The following is a 17,421-nucleotide window of genomic DNA, read 5'->3' as shown; positions in this document are numbered from 1 at the left end:
CTGTCCAAGGGACTCTCAAGAGTCTTTTCCAACACCGCAATTCAAAAGCATCAATTCTTCGGCGCTCAGCCTTCTTTATGGTCCAACTCTCACATTCATTCCTACACGACTACAGGAAAAACCATAACTTTGACTATACAGACCTTTGTCGTCAAAGTGATGTCTCTGCTTTTTAATACACAATCTAGGCTTGCCGTAGCTTTCCTTCCAAGGAGCAAGTGTCTTTTAATTTCATGGCTGCAGTCACCATCTGCAGTGATTTTGGAGCCCAGGAAAATAAAATCTGTCACTGCTTCCACTTTTCCTCCTTCTATTTGCCATGAAGACATTGGACCAGAGGCCATGATCTTAGTTTTTTAAATGTTGAGTTTTAAGTCAGCTTTTTCACTGTCCTCATTCACCCTCATCAAGGGGCTCTTTAATCGCTCTTCAGTTCATTCAGTTCAGTCACTCAGTCGTGTCCAACTCTTTGGAACCCCATAAACTGCAGCACACCAGGCCTCTCTGTCCATCACCAACTCCTGGAGTCCACCCAAACCATGTCCATTGAGTTGGTGATGCCATCCAACCATCTCATCCTCTGTTGTCCCCTTCTCTTCCCGCCTTCAATCTTTCCCAGCATCAGGATCTTTTCAAATGAGGCAGTTCTTTGCATCAGGTGGTCAAAGAATTGGAGTTTCAGCTTCAGCATCAGTCCTTCCAATGGATATTCATGACTGATTTCCTTTAGGATGGACTGGTTGGATCTCCTTGAAGTCCATGGGACTCTCAAGAGTCTTCTCCAACACCACAGTTCAAAAGCATCAATTCTTTGGTGCTCAGCTTCCTTTAGAGTCCAACTCTCACATCCATACATGACTGCTGGAAAAACCATAGCTTTGACTAGATGGACCTTTGTTGGCAAAATAATGTCTCTGCTTTTTACACTTGATCTTAGCCAAAAGGCCGAGAAGCGATTGTCTCTGCTTTTTAATAAGCTGTCTACGTTGGTCATAACTTTTCTTCCGAGGAGCAAGCATCTTTTAATTTCTTGGCTGCAATCAACATCTGCAGTGATTTTGGAGCCCCCCAAAATGAAGTATGTCACTGTATCCATTGTTTCCCCATCTCTTTGCCATGAAGTGATGGGACCAGATGCCATGATCTTAGTTTTCTGAATGTTGAGTTTTAAGCCAACTTTTTCACTCTCCTCTTTCACTTTCATCAAGAGGCTCTTTAGTTCTTCTTCACTTTCTGCCATAAAGGTAGTGTCATCTGCATATCTGAGGGTGTTGTTATTTCTGCAAATCTTGATTCCAGTTTGTGCTTCATCCAGCCCAGAATTTGACATGATGTTCTCTGCATATAAGTTAAATAAGCAGGACCAATTTTGAACCAGTCAGTTGTTCCACTTATTGTTCTGTTGCCTCTTGACCTGCATACAGGTTTCTCAGGAGACAGATATGATGGTCTATTATTTCCATCTTTTTAAGAATTTTCCACAGTTCGTTGTGATCCACTCAGTCAAAGGCTTTTGTTTAGTCAATGAAGCAGAAGTAGATGTTTTTATGGAATTCCCTTGCTTTCTCTGTGGTCCAATGAATGTCAGCAATTTATGTTATTTCATGTAATACCTAAATTATCACAGACCAGACTTGACATTCTCAGCTAGAGAACAGAGATCACAGTGTACACTCCTCAGTCACATGTGAGGAATAGAGGCAGACTCCAGTGTAAGCCAACAATTGCACTGTCTGGCTCAGCTCAGGCTCTTTGAGGTCCCTTGTGGACAGGGAACATGGAACTCATTACATGGACCTTCTACATCCTCACTCTACATCATCAGGCTTCCGCATCCTTGACCTACTTTGCCAGCTTAGAATGGTCTTCCTTGTTCTCCTGCAGATTCCTTGCTTTCTGTTCCTTTGCATTGATGATTCTGGGCAAATGTTAACCCTGCAGCCTGTCTCTCTGAATCTCTTTCTGTCCTTCATTTCCAACTAACTTGTGCACCTTCCCTCAGAATTGCTCTGGCTCCTGTGTGGTACTTTCTATTCCCAACACTTTGTCCCAGAACTTTTGTCTGAACTGATTCCTTACCCCTGGGATCTCCGCCTGTAGCCCCCATCCCCAGCCCTACTACTACTGTTTATATTCCAAAATATGGATTCTATTTATCTTATTTACCTGCTCATAAGTTTGTTTTTATTGCTGACCTTCAGTTTTTACTTAAATATAGATGACTTCATGGGAAATACAAGGGGAAACAGTGGAAACAGTGTCAGACTTTATTTTTGGGGCTCCAAAATCACTGCAGATGGTGACTGCAGCCATGAACTTAAAAGACGCTTACTCCTTGGAAGGAAAGTTATGACCAACCTAGACAACATATTGAAAAGCAGAGACATTACTTTGCCAACAAAGGTCCGTCTAGTCAAGGCTATGGTTTTTCCAGTGGTCATGTATGGATGTGAGAGTTGGACTATGAAAAAGGCTGAGCGCCGAAGAATTGATGCTTTTGAACTGTGGTGTTGGAGAAGACTCTTGAGAGTCCCATGGACTGCAAGGATATCCAACCAGTCCATTCTAAAGGAGATAGTCCTGGGTGTTCTTTGGAAAGAATGATGCTAAAGCTGAAACTCCTGTACTTTGGCCACCTCATGTGAAGAGTTGACTCATTGGAAAAGACTCTGATGCTGGGAGGGATTGGGGGCAGGAGGAGAAGGGGACGACCGAGGATGAGATGGCTAGATGGCACCACTGACTCGATGGACGTGAGTTTCAGTGAACTCCGGGAGTTGATGATGGACAAGGGAGGCCTGGCGTGCTGCGATTCATGGGGTCACAAACAGTCGGACACGACTGAGCGACAGAACTGTGAACTGAGTAATTTTTTAAAAGAGAGTAAACACAAAAAATTTACAGTAAACATTTCACATAAACATGCATGTCTTCAACTGGCCTTGTCGTCCAACCCACTGGTTAAGGCCTGAGTTTCACGAATCCTACCTTCCTTTCCAAATGGAAACATTCAGTTTGGCTGTACCTAATGTACATCCGCATAACAGAAATCAACAGAGGAGGATGTATGTCTGTGTATGTAACTATTGTGGGTTCTATCCTTTTAGATGTGTTTGCTTTATACAAGCATCTACACATACACATAGGTAAATTATCAACAACAATTGCAATTATATTGTTCATACATCATGCAACTTTTTAAAAATAATTACCTGTGAATTCCTTATCAGGCCACTAGATTTGTATGAAATATGTTTCTGGGACTGGATTATAACAAGTCTTGTTTCAAAAGTGCATCTTGTTTACTTTCCTCAACTGTAAAACTAACATATGTTTGTAATTGGTAGAAATACAACAAAATCGATATGCATATGTGGGGAGTGAAATGACCCTATACCTACCTCAGTTCCCTCTGCTGAGATATCCTTTGTCAGTGGTGTGGAGCACATTTTGCAAAAGCTTTTCTCCAGTATATGTGCACAATACATTCAGATGCACAAGATGTATGAGCAGATATATGCACTTTTGTGTGTGTCTGAGTGGGATTCCAGCAAACTGTTTCAGGCAATTTACCTTTTTCGAGCTAAGGATAAAATTACCAAAACTTTTAGTTGTATAATTATTGTGGTTGGTGTCTTTTCATAAGTTTAATTGCAATCCTATAGTTTTCATTTATTTATCTGTATCCTAATTCAAGAGAATTCCTTGTATGCAAAATGCTTTCTGAGGTGTATATGGATAATTTTCTCTTCATTTTTTCATACATCTTTCAATCTCATTGATTTTTACAGTGAAGAAATCAGTACAGTTCATTGTCAATGTTTTGAAGGAGTGTTTGGAAATGTTTTTATTGCCGAATTAAGGAATTAATCATGATTTTATTTTGCATAGTTTCGTAACTTCCATTTGAAGTAAAACTTGCTCATTTTGCCAAATGATTATTTTTCCCATTGGAAAATAAAACAAAAATTGGAGGTTAGTGCCATCTAGTGACAAAACCCAGAATTGCAGCTTAGCATCACTTTTAGAAGCCTGTAAAGAAAACTGCGACCCCTTTAACAGCAAGGGGCGTTTAGGGTATTTGTATCCAACCTTCTCAGCCTGCAATGTGGGAGACCTGGGTTCGATTCCTGGGTTGGGAAGATCCACTGGAGAAGGGATAGGCTACCCACTCCAGTATTCTTGGGCTTCCCTTGTGGCTCAGTTGGTAAAGAACCCGCCTGCAGGGTGGGAGACCTGGGTTTGATTCCTTGGTTAAGAAGATTCCCTGGAGAAGGGAAAGGCTACTCACTCCAGTATTCTGGCCTGGAGAATCCCATGGACTGTATAGTCCTTGGGGTCACAAAGAGTCAGACACGACTGAGTGACTTGCACTCCTTTTTGAATCTAAATTGGAGCCAGAAATATTTCTGTCTTTTGGAAGCTCTCCCAAAACTCTCCTTCATCGGAAGCGTCTATAGAGCCGGGCTTAAAGTCATAGCGGATGCTGTGCAAGGAGGCCCGTGCTCCTTGCGGTCCAGCTGCAAGTAATGTGCAGGCAGTGCTCCTTGCGGTCCAGCAGCAGGTTGGCAGTCTAGTTCAAGGCTGCGCACGGGCACCTTGGTGAGCTCGCGGCCCAAACTCCCGCTGTAGAGTCCAGAGGAGCTGCGCTCCTGGGCCAGCGCTCTGGGGGTGAGCTGGGAGCCAAGCCTGCACCCACCCGCGGCCGGAAACAAGTCTTCAAGGTTTTAATGGTACCGTTCCCTTACCGAGCACAGAAGTACCCTCCAGGCGCTGTTCCTGTGGTGTGTGTGTGTGTGAGACTCAGTCGGGTCCATCTCTTTGTGACCACATGGACTGTATTTCCCACCAGGCCCCTCTGGCCATGGTTTTCTTCAAGCAAGAATAATGGAGTGGGTTGCCATTCCCTTCTCCAGGGAATGTTTCCAACCCAGAAACTGAACCTGGGTCTGAACCTGTAAACAGTCTGAGCCACCAGGAAAACCTCTTAAGAGTCTACCACCCTGTAACCCCTGTACTGGAGAGACAGTAGTTAGATGTGAGCATTTCATTCCTTCAGTGGCCAGTATCCATGGGCAGAAACCTCAGACCCGTGTCATGCAAGATTAGACATTGTACCTCACCCCCACCAAAATAATCTAAAGCAGGAAGAATTGGTGTTCAGCTGTTCTTAGCACCCTAACATGCATCAAAGAAAGGTGATGAAGTACTGGTAGGAGGGCAAACTTTCTGGGGGTTGAGGCGGGTGAGTGTATGTGGAAGGGCCTGAAATTCTGCAGTTGTTACAGGATGCCAGGTGTGATGGTTAATTTTATGTGTCAATTTGTCCAGACTGTGGTATCCAGATATTTGGTCAAACATTATTATGGATATTTCTGTGAAGGCATTTTGGGGATGATCTTAATATTTATTTATTTTAAATATTTATCTATTTATTTGGCTGCATGGGGTCTTAGTTGCAGCATGTGGGGTCGTTCAGGGCAGCACACTGGCTTCTCTCTAGTCGTGGCATGCAGGTTCTAGAGCACCCAGGTTCAGTAGTTGTTGCACGTGGACTCTAGTCGTGGCACACAGGCTTAGTTTCCCTGTGGCATGTGGGATCTTAGTTCCCCAACCAGTAATTGAACCCGCATCCCCTGCATTGGAAAGTCAATTATTAAGCACTGGATCACCAGGAAAGTCCTGAGATTAATATTTCAATTAGTAGACTCCAAGTAAAGCATATGACTCTTTATAATGTAGGTGGGCCTCATCTAATCAGTTGAAGGTTTGAATAGACTGACTTCCCCAGAGAGACAGAGGGAATTCTGCCAGCAGACTGCATTCAGACTCTAACTACAGCTCTTCCCTAGGTCTCTAGCCGGCCAACCTACCCCGCAGATTTTAGACTTGCCAAGTTCCACAGTTGCACGAGCCAATTTCTTTTAAAAAGTTAACAACTAGATACCAACAAATTGGACAACCTACAAGAAATGGGAAATTCTTACAAACATACAACCTGCGAAGATTCAATGAAGAGGAAGGGAAAATCTGAATAGAGTAATCACTAGTAAGGAGATTGGATTAGTCATCAAAAATCTCTCAATGAAAAAAAGCTGAAGACCAGATGGCTTCACTGGTGAATTTCACCAAACATTTAAAGAATTTATGCCAATCCTTCTCAAATTCTTCCAAATAATTGAAGAAGAGGGAACATTCCCAAACCATTTTATGAAGTCAGCGTTATTACCCTGATACCAAAACCAGAAAAGGACACTATAAGAAAAGAAAACTACAGGCCAGTATCCCTGATGCTAAAACTCTCAACAAAATACCACCAAACTGAATTCAGCAACATGTTTAAATGATCATTCTTGGGTCCAGAGGTGGGCCCCCAACTCAGCCCTCCCATCTCCCCAGGGGGTTCTATTTGGACAAGGCTCCTCAAGCCTTGTATACCAGCCCCACTCAATCCCAAGCCCAGTCCAACCTGCCCTGGCAGCAGGGGTGGCCCCCAGCAGCAGGGCCCTCAGGACCAGGATTTCTCCCATCTTCAGGATCGACCCACTCACTCCATGGGCCTTGCAGGGATGGCAGTGAGTCTTGGTCAACTGCCTCTCCTAGGCTGCTCAGGAAGCCCCTTCCCCACTGGAAGTTAAGGTCCCCTAGCAGACCACCTGCCCAGGCCAAGCTCCTCAGATCCCAGGCCTTTGGCTTCAGCCTTCCAGCCCCAGTTTGCCCTCTGTGTCCCCCTTCACACCCTAGGCTCCAAGGACACACACCTGGGGTGGGAGTCAGATCCTCCTGGTGAAAGGCTGGCTATTGCTCAGCTCTTGGGAGTGCTGGCCAGGTACAGGTGTGCTCCTGCAGGCCTCTGCCCACCATGGGCCTTGTGTCTCCTAACGCCTGTACTCCCCCCAACCCTGTGCTGCCTGCCTGCCTCTCCCAGGAAGCCTCAGCCCCCTTTTTGGGCCCTAGGCAGTCTGTGCTGACCAAGGCAGCCCAGTTGGTGGCACTGGCTCCTGTTCCATCAGCCCTGGGCCCTGGCAGCTCCACCCCTGCCTCCACCCTCTGGCTGAGCTCTGCATGTTCCACTAACCCAGGTAGGTGGTAGGTGAAGGCGCCTGGCTTCAGCTGCCTCCAAGGGCAGAACATTAATCTGCTGCACTCATCCCAGAAAAAGCAATTTCATTCTTGCCTTTTTGACGAGTCATTCTGACAGGTGTGAGGTGCTATCTCATTGAGGGTTGGATTTGCACTGCCCTGATGACTAGTGATGTTGACCATCTTTTTTCATGTGCCTGTTGATGAAGATGTGGAGAAAAGAGAGCCTTCATTCACTGTTAGTGGGGATGCAAATTAGTGTAGCCACTAGGGTATGGAGGTGCCTCAAAATGTTAAAAATAGAACTGCCAAAGATCCAGCAATCTCACTGGGTATTTATCCTAAGAAAATGAAAACACTAATTCAAAAAGCTATATGCACCTTAATGTTCATAGCAGCATTATTTTACAGTAACCAGTTTATGGGAGCAACTTAAGTGCCCATCGACAGACAAATGGACAAAAACAATGTGTTATACACACACACACACACACACACACACACAGTGGAATATTACTCAGCAATAAAAAAGAACAAAATCTTGCCATCTGTGACAATGTGGATGAATGTGGAGGTACTACGTCTAATGAAATAAGTCAGACAAAGAAAGGTAAATACTGTATGTTTTCACTTATATGTGGAATCTAAAAAACAGAACAAATGACTAAATATAAAACAGAAGCTGACTCACAGACACAAAGAACAAACAAGTGGTTGCCAGAGAGGAGAGAGATGGGGGATGGGCAAACTAGATAAAGGGATTCAAAAGATACAAACTACCAAGTATAAAATAAATTACAGGGATGTAATGTACAGCACAGCAAATATAGTCAATATTTTAGAATAATTTTGTATGGCATGTAATCTATAAAATATTGAATCACTATGTTGTGCACCTAAAACTAATATAATATTGTGAGTCAACTATACTTCAATAAAACATTCAAATAAAAATAAATAAAGGATCATTTGCTATGATCAAGTGTGATTTATCCCTGAGATACAAGCTTGGTTCAATATGTGCAAATCAATGAATGTGATTCATCTAACTAAAAGAATGAAAAAATATTACATAATCTCAATGGACATAGAAAAATATGTTCGACAAAATTCAACTTCCATTTATTATTAAAAACTCTTAACAAATTAGATGTAGAAAGAATGGACCTTAACATAATAAAGGCCATATATGACAAGCCCACAGTTAACATCATACTCAAATGGTGAACAGTTGAGAGCTTTTTCTCAAAAGCTAGGAATAAAAGAGTGCCCACTCATCACTCTTATTCAACATAGTACTGGAAGACCTTGCCAGAGCAATTAGGTGTTAAAAAGAAATAAAATGCATCAGAACTGGAAAGGAAGAAGTAAAATTGTCTTTATTTGCAGATGACAGGATTTTATATAAAGAAAATCCTAAAGACTGCCCCAAAACTGTTAGAGCTAGTCGATAAATTTAGTGAAGTGGCAAAGCACAAAATTAACATACAAAAATTATTTGCATTTCTTTACACAACAATGAATTATCGGAAAAGGGAAATAAAGAAAACAATCCATTTACATTAGCATCAAAAACAATAAAGTACTTAGAAATAAATTTAATTAAGGAGGTGAAATATATCTCTACACTGAAAACTACAGAACATTGATGAAAGAAATCAAAAAAAGACATAAATAATTAGAAAGGTCTCTAATGTTCATGGACTAGAATAATTAATATTGTTAAAATGTCCACACTACATGAAGCTTTTTATATATTCAGTGCAACCTCTATCAAACTTTCGATGACATTTTTTATAGAAGTACAAAAAATAACCTTAACATTTATATGGAATCACAAAAAATCCTGAATGATCAAAACAGTCCTGAGAGAGAAGAATAAAGCAGGGGCATCACACATCCTGATTTCAAGCTATGTTATAAAGCTCTAGTAATTAAAACCGTACAGTACTGGCATAAAAACAAACACAAGACAAATGGAACAAAATGGAGAGGCGAGAAATAAACCCAAGCATATATGATCAACTAATATTTGACTGAAGGATCAAGAATACTCAACGAAAAACCATCTCTTCAATAAGTGGTACTTGGAAAATTGGATATACACATGTAAAAGAATGAAACTAGACCCCTATCTTCCACCATTAACAAAAATTAGCTTGAAATGGATTAAAGACTTAAATGTAAGACCAAGAAAAATAGGTATATATTCAGTCCTGTTCATGAGTTTTCTACAGTTTTCCTTTAATCTGTATGTCAATCAGTCTGCTCCCAATGGTGATGAAAGTACAGCACCCCAGACTAACTATGTTTGCTGGCTATGCAAATCCCACTCACAGGACTGTCCTTTTGGATGGCTGGAGGAGCAATGGTCATTACAATGAATACTGCAAACACGTATTCAGCACTGTAGGTGCTGCACATTGCTCTGAGGGCTTTCAATATAGTATTTCATTTAATCTTCACTGTAACCTAGGGAGCAGATACTGCCTTGATTCCCACTTAGCACCAAAGAAAAGGTGAGACTTAGAGAAAGAAAACTGTTACTAAAGATCATGCATTTTGCAACTAAAGGCACCTAAGTTCAAACCCATGCCCTGATCCACTGTTTAAGTACTGAGTATTTTTCTGTGTTAAAACTGAGGTCAGCACAGAGTAAGGAATTCAGCCAAGCTCGTGGTTTAACATGGGCACAGGCCTCCTGAGCCCAGTCTCCTGTCCAGCAGACCTTTCATTGTTTTTTCCCATATGATGTTGTTCTTTAGTCACCAAGTCATGTCTGACTCTTTGTGACCCCAGGGACAGAGGCAGCAGGCCGGGCTTCCCTGTCCCTCACCATCTTCTGGAGTTTGCCCAAGTTCATGTCCATTGAATCAGTGATGCCATCCAACTATCTCATCCTCTGTCACCCCCTTCTCCTTCTGCCTTCTATCTTTCCCAGCATCAGGGTCTTTTACAGTGAGTTGGCTCTTCACATCAGGCTGCCAAAGTATTGGAGCTTCAGCTTCAGCATCAGTCCTTCCAATGAATATTCAGGGCTGATTTCCTTTAAGATTGACTGGTTTGATTTTCTTGCTGTCCAGGGGACTCTCAAGAGTCTTCTCCAGCACCACAGTTTGAAAGCATCAATCTTCAGTGCTCAGCCTTCTTTATGGTCCAACTCTCACATCCATATGTGACTACTGAAAAAAAACCATAGTTTTGACTATATGGACCTTTGTCAGCAAAGTGACGTCTTTGCTTTTAAATACACTGCCTAAGTTTGTCATAGCTTTTCTTCCAAGAAGCAATTGTCTTCTAATTTCATGACTGCAGTCACCATCTGCAGTCATTTTGGAGCCCAACAAGAGGAGAATCTGTCACTGCTTCCACCTTTCCCCTTCTATTTGCCATGAAGTGATGGGAGTGGATGCCATGATTAGTTGTTGTTTTAATATTGAGTTTTAAGCCAGCTTTTTCACTCTTCTCCTTCACCCTCATCAAGAGGTTCTTTAGCTCCTCTTCACTTTCTGCCATTAGAATGATATCCTCCGCATATCTGAGGTTGTTGGTATTTCTTCCAGCAATCTTGATTCCAGCCTGTATCTCATTCAGCCCAGCATTTCGCATGATGTGCTCTGCCAGGAGCCACCACGGGAGATCCCACCCATGACAAAAGTCATGTGGAAGAGAACGGTTAAGCAAGGCTTCAGAACTCAACGGGCTCCCTAGGCTTTCTTGAGCATCTACCCCCAAAACCAGAATCTGTCTATTCAACTACTTTATGACTTTCACCAACTCCTCTGACATTAACAGGGGGCTAGCCCTGATCACCTTTCTCTGGAGAAAATAAACTTAGGACTATAGCTAATAAGTCTCCTGGACATGGGAAGAATATTTCCAATCAAAACCCCTCTGTTAGCATTTTAGTTTGCTTGGCAGATATATCCAGACTTTTGCAGCTACACAGGTGATTATTTACAGCCTCCCAACTGTGAGAGGCACAGAAAGCCTAACACATAGAGCCTTTCAAAGAGTTAAAAGTTATTAGAGTAGTGCTAATGTAGGATTTCATTATTTGGCCAATGCTTGTTGCTAAGTTCCCTTATCTCTTATCCACTGTGCACCTGGGAGTGCATTAGTTAACATAGTTGGAAAGTAGGAGAAACAAGTGTAGCCTTGAAATTAACCACATCAGACTTTTGAGCTAATTGGTTCTTTCTTGTAACTCACTGCACATTTACTCCGTGAGAAATGTAACTTGTTTAACACTTTTTGAGGCTGACATAGATTAGAAATATAGGAAAAAACATTTCAAGGGAAAATAAGTTTTCTGGTTGAGAAGCCTCTATCAAAAGAGGGTCATAAAATGTTCACAGGCCTTCAAGGCCAGAAGATAATGTACACAATATTGTTTATGGGAAAGGTTTGCAGAAAAAATCCTGGTTTTGATAAAGACAAAACAGATGTGATGTTTGGGCTGACTCTGTATGACTTTGCATCTTTCATCTCCCTCTATGTACAAGTAAAGGCATAAAAGACCCTTTTGAAAATAAAAACAATGGGCCTCACTTGAAGAAGCTTGGTCACCCCGTGTTTTCCTTTTTTCTCTTTTTTTTTTTTCTCTCTTACTTTCTTTTTCAGGCTGATCTCTTGGAGCATAGAGGCTCCCTGCGTTCACTTATCTGCCTGGGTTTCTAAGACCTGAACGGGAAGACGTTCTGCGTCTTCACTCCCTTGGGAGACCAGGAAGGCACCTGTGGCCTCCGTAAACAGGGCAAACTTCTTGTCTCGAAGTTTTATTGGCTTTCTATGTAAACCAAGGCATATCAGCCTCTTTCTCTCCTCTATTTTTTTTATCTACAATATTCTTTCCTTATCTCTCTCTAAATCACCGGCCGACACTGTTTTTCCTTCAGGTTCCCCTGGATCCTGTGGGGGCTGGACCCCGGCAGTGCTCTGTGTATAAGTTAAATTGAAGAGAGTGAAAATAAACATCCTTGTCGTATTCCTTTCTCAATCCTGAACCAGTCAGTTGTTCCATACAGAGTTCTAACTGTTGCTTTTTGACCCGCATATACGCTTTTCCAATAGTTTGAATATTCTTTAGGACTGCCCTTCTTAGGAACTGGGATGAAGATTGACGTTTTCCAGTTCTGTGGCCAGTACTGGGTTTTCCAAATTTGCTGACATATTGAGTGCAACACTTTAATAGCATGATCTTTTAAGATTTTAAATAGCCCTGCTGGAATTCCACCACGTCTACTAGCTTTATTGGCAGCAGTGCCTCCTAAGGCCAACCTGACTTCACACTCCAGAATGTCTGGCTCTAGGTGAGTGACCACACCATTGTGGTTATCATTAAGATCTTTTTTGTACAGTTCTTCTGTGTGTTCTTGCCACCTCTTCTTAATCTCTTCTTCTGTTAGATCCATACCATTTCTGTCCTTTATTGTGCCTACCTTTGCATGAAATGTTCCCCTTGGTGTCTCTAATTTTCTTGAAGAGATCTCTAGTCTTTCCCATTCTATTGTTTTCCTCTGTTTCTTTGCATTGTTCTTTGAAGAAGGCTTTCTTGTCTCTCCTTGCTATTCTCTGCAACTCTGCGTTCAGCTGGATATATCTTTCTGTTTCTCTCTTGATTTTCACTTCTCTTTTCCCATATATGCTTTTCTTAATCTGAGGCTCAGTTGGAAAGTGCTGCTCCAATAGCAGATCAGAAGGCAGAAGAGGGGACAGGAAATCACTTAGAATAAAAGCAGATTATTTTCTTTTTTTCTCAAAATTCTCATGCAATTCATCTAACAACACGGAAATGACAGCAAAAGCTCATGCCTCAGGTAAATATCTGTATGTTTTTCTTCCTTGACTACATTTCCAGATGCCTTCTATAACAGATATGTTCACTGGTTTATTTAAAAGTCATCTCTTTCATGGGATGGAGGGATGGGCTGGGCAGTACTCTGTCCTAGTCCTACAATGCGCCAGACGTTTCTACAGGTTTTCTTCTTTTCTCCCCCCCGAGCTCTGTGAAGAAGGTATCATTATTCCCATTTTATGAATGATCAAGTATAGGCCCACAAAGCACGGTACTCTTACAGGGTTACACATCGATTCAGAAGCAGAATCTTTCCTTCTCCACTATATACCCATTAGCTTCCTTTTTCAAGGATGGGCTTCCAAAGCTTAAAGGACTGACTGTTTCAAACTCTCCTGGAATTTTGCTCATGGGTACTTACTCAACGCAGTACTGATTACAAGATAAAACCTTGTACCAGGATGGTCAGTCTAGTTCCTGAAGTGTTAAGCAAGACTGACATGAGGGCAGAACTGTTGCCCTCTCTCTGGAGAATGGCTTGAGAGAAGGTCACTGACATTTACACAAGGACTTTAATCAATAGGTACTTCATACTTTATTTAATTTAATCCTTACAGCTATTCAAGCTACTGTTCATTGTTGACATTATTCAGATCAGGATACAGGACTTATAAGAAGTTAGGCAAATCTCCTCAAGGATAAAAACTTAAAAAAAAATGCTCAGGAACTCAAAATCTGGAGTTTAAGAGTGCCATTATTTTTCTGCTCTGTTATGTGGGCAGGCACTCACTGAAGCTAAGTGTGTTGTCTAGGGTTTCTCTTTAACAGTGAGCTTTACTGCTTTTATATCTGAAGTCATAGTCAATAGATATATATGTGTGTGATATATATATCTGTCTGTATGTATATATATATACTATACATACACACTGTATATACATAAAACACCATCTGTATAGCAAAATTTTAAAGCACAAAATATATAAAAGGACGGAAGAAAATTCTGCTACTTGTATTGCAGACATGGAGTTAATATCTCTGGGTCCTAACCAACAGAGAAAGAAGCCAAAGATTAGAACAGAGAATGTGCATTAAAAGCTACGAAGCACTTGAAAATGAAACACAGTGAAACACTTGAAAACAAGACAGAACATATAACTGAGGAAATGCCAAAAAAGCTCTCATTCTAAGTGAGACAGGCAAATATCAACACAGCACACAGAGAGTGATCACAATTTTCTAAAACAATATGCTTTTATATTTGGATAAATATCTGTACATTTTATTAAGATATATACTGGAAAAAGGCCTTCCCGGATGGCCCAGTGGTAAAGAACCCACCTGCCAATGCAGGAGACATAAGAGACACAAGTTCGATCCTTAGGTTGGGAAGATCCCCTGGAAGAGGGCATGACAACCCACTCCAGTACTCTTGCCTGGAGAATCCCATGGACAGAGGAGCCTGGTGGGCTGCAGTCCATGGGGTTGCAGAGAGTTGGACATGACTGAGTGACTTAACAGGCATGCACACATACTGGAAAAAATCAACAGAATATGTATCAAATGATTAATAATATCTTCTGGTTTCGGTGGGAATCTGGAGTATTAATATCCTGATATGTTAATTTGGCAAAATGTATAAAATCTCCAAAATACTATTTTCAAATACTGGTTATGGAACACTTTTCGCTAAAATAATGATTATCCTTATTCTGAAATGACTATTTTTCTGTCCTCTTCCTTATTTTAAAATGCTTAATTCAAATTAAGACCTACCATATTTAAATAGCTACAGCTCTGTGCTGAGAAGCCAGTGGTCAAAACTTCCCAGGCAAAGTAGCTTCAATGTGCACAGATGTAATGCCCTTAGAGAAGTGCCTGGATCCCAGAAGTAAGCAATAGGTGCCAGTAAATGTCACCTCCCTGAAGTCAGAAGGGACCTATTGCAGTTCAGTAGTGGTAAGTCCACCGTGGGTGCCAGACCACCCCTTCCCAGGAGAATATCCTTCAAGTATCTGTGCATGATGAAAGGAGGCCGATACAGGATCAGTGCAGTGGGTTGCGGGAAGTGTCTACACTGAACATGACACATTTGCAACATAATTTACAGACTTAATTGATATGCTTGATCTATAAGGAAATCTGACTAGTTGAAAGAGTCATGTTCACAGGTACCAACAGGTAATTCAAAGAAGAAAAATGAATGGCAATCAAATATAAGTAAAACTGCTCAACCACACCAAAGATGAAAGAAATGTAATAACAAGATGCAGAACTTAACTTACAATATGATCTAAATTTTGAAGAATATATATTGTCATAAGAACGTACATGTGTAATCTTATTTTCTTATTTTTTAAATGTATCCTTTATTTTTTTTTCAATTTTTTCCCCCTGCCTTGCCGCATGTGGGATCTTAGTTTCCTGACCAGGGATTGAACCCACACCCCCTGCACTGGCAGCATGGAGTCTTAACTACTGCACTGCTAGAGAAGACTCCATATGTAATTTTAATAATCAACAATCTCAAACAAACATATCTGGAGAATATCAAGAAATATATTAAGTGCTTATCTTGAGGTGGGACATAAACGTTGAAGAGGGGAGATAAATCCTTTTATACAAGATAATTCTTTTTATAAATGTATATTTCTTCAGTGTTTCCAGGGACTTAGAGGAACATGTACCCTACTTTAAATAAGCAAAATAACTAAGATAAATTATGACACCATGAGATAAACCTAGTTGTGTTTTTATTTTCAAAAGTAATGCTCAGAGGAGTGGATAAACAAGACGTGGTACATATATACAATGGAATACTACTTAACCATAAAAAAAGAATGAAATCATGCCATTTGCAGCAACATGAATGGATATAGAGATTGTCACTCTGAGTTAAGTAAATGAGAAAAAGCCAAATATCACATGATATCATTCATTTGTGGAATTTAAAAACAATGGTACACATAAGCTTACAAAACAGAAATAGAGTTGCAGATGTGGAAAGCAAACTTACGGTTACCAGGAGGGAAATGGAGATGGAGGGTTAAATCGGGAGCTTTGGATTGGACATATACACACTACTATAAATAAAATAGATAACTAATAAGGACCTACTGTATAGAACAGGGAACTCTGTTCAATATTTTGTAATAACTATAAGAGATAATAATCTGAAAAAGGATAGATATATGTAGATGTATAACTGAGTCACTTTGCTGTTCACCGGAAACTAACACAACATTGTAAATCAACTATAGTCCAATAAAATTTTTAAAAGTAATGCTGAAAATATATGTTTAGATCATTAAAAGATGTTAAGCATATTGTAAAGCTAAAAAGTTACACATAGCTTTATATTTATAACCACACACATAAAAGCACTCCTTTTTTAATTGGAAAGAAGGGCCATGGAAAACTTCTTGTCAAAGGAGTTAATATTCATGGTTGCTGTCCGCGTCACCATTTAACATTTCCTTTGCCATATAAACCCCAGATGGCTCTCTTTCCCTGTCTCCTCTATGTATGCTGTGTGCTAAGTTGCTTTAATCGTATCCGACTCTTTGTGACCCTATGGGCTGTAGGCCACCAGGCTCCTCTGTCCATGGGATTCTCCAGGCAAGAATACTGAAGTGGGTTGCCATTTCCTCCTTCAGGGGATCTTCCTGACCCAGGGATCGTACCTACGTCTCTTATGTCTCCTGCATTGGCAGGCGGGTTCTTTAACACTCGCGCCACTTGGGAAGCCCTACCTTGTCTCCTTGGAAGTGAGTGAAAGTCACTCAGTTCTGTCTAACTCTTTGGACCCCATGGATTGTACAGCCCATGGAATTCTCAAAGCCAGAATACTGGAGTGAGTAGCCTTTCCCGTCTCCAGGGGATCTTCCCAACCCAGGAATCGAACCCAGGTCTCCCACATTGCAGGCTGAGAAGGTTGGATACAAATACCTTAAATGCCCCTTGCTTTTAAAGGGGTCGCAGTTTTCTTTACAGGCTTCTAAAACAGTGATGCCAAGCTGCAATTCTGGGTTTTGTCACTAGATGGCACTAACCTCCAATTTTTGTTTTATTTTCCAATGGGAAAAATAATCATTTGGCAAAATGAGCAAGTTTTACTTCAAATGGAAGTTATGAAACTATGCAAAATAAAATCATGATTAATTCCTTAATTCGGCAATAAAAACATTTCCAAACACTCCTTCAAAACATTGACAATGAACTGTACTGATTTCTTCACCGTAAAAATCAATGAGATTGAAAGATGTATGAAAAAATGAAGAGAAAATTATCCATATACACCTCAGAAAGCATTTTGTATACAGGGAATTCTCTTGAATTAGGATACTGAAAAATAAATGAAAACTATAGGATTGCAATTAAACTTATGAAAAGACACCAACCACAATAATTACACAACTAAAAGTTGTGGTAATTTTATCCTTAGCTCGAAAAAGGTGAATTGCCTGAAACAGTTTGCTGCAATCCCACTCAGACACACACAAAAGTGCATATATCTGCTCATACATCTTGTGCATCTGAAT

Source organism: Ovis canadensis, chromosome X (genome assembly GCF_042477335.2).
Source record: "Ovis canadensis isolate MfBH-ARS-UI-01 breed Bighorn chromosome X, ARS-UI_OviCan_v2, whole genome shotgun sequence".
NCBI classification, from domain to species: Eukaryota; Metazoa; Chordata; class Mammalia; order Artiodactyla; family Bovidae; genus Ovis; species Ovis canadensis.
Note: the sequence above shows the minus strand (reverse complement) of the source record.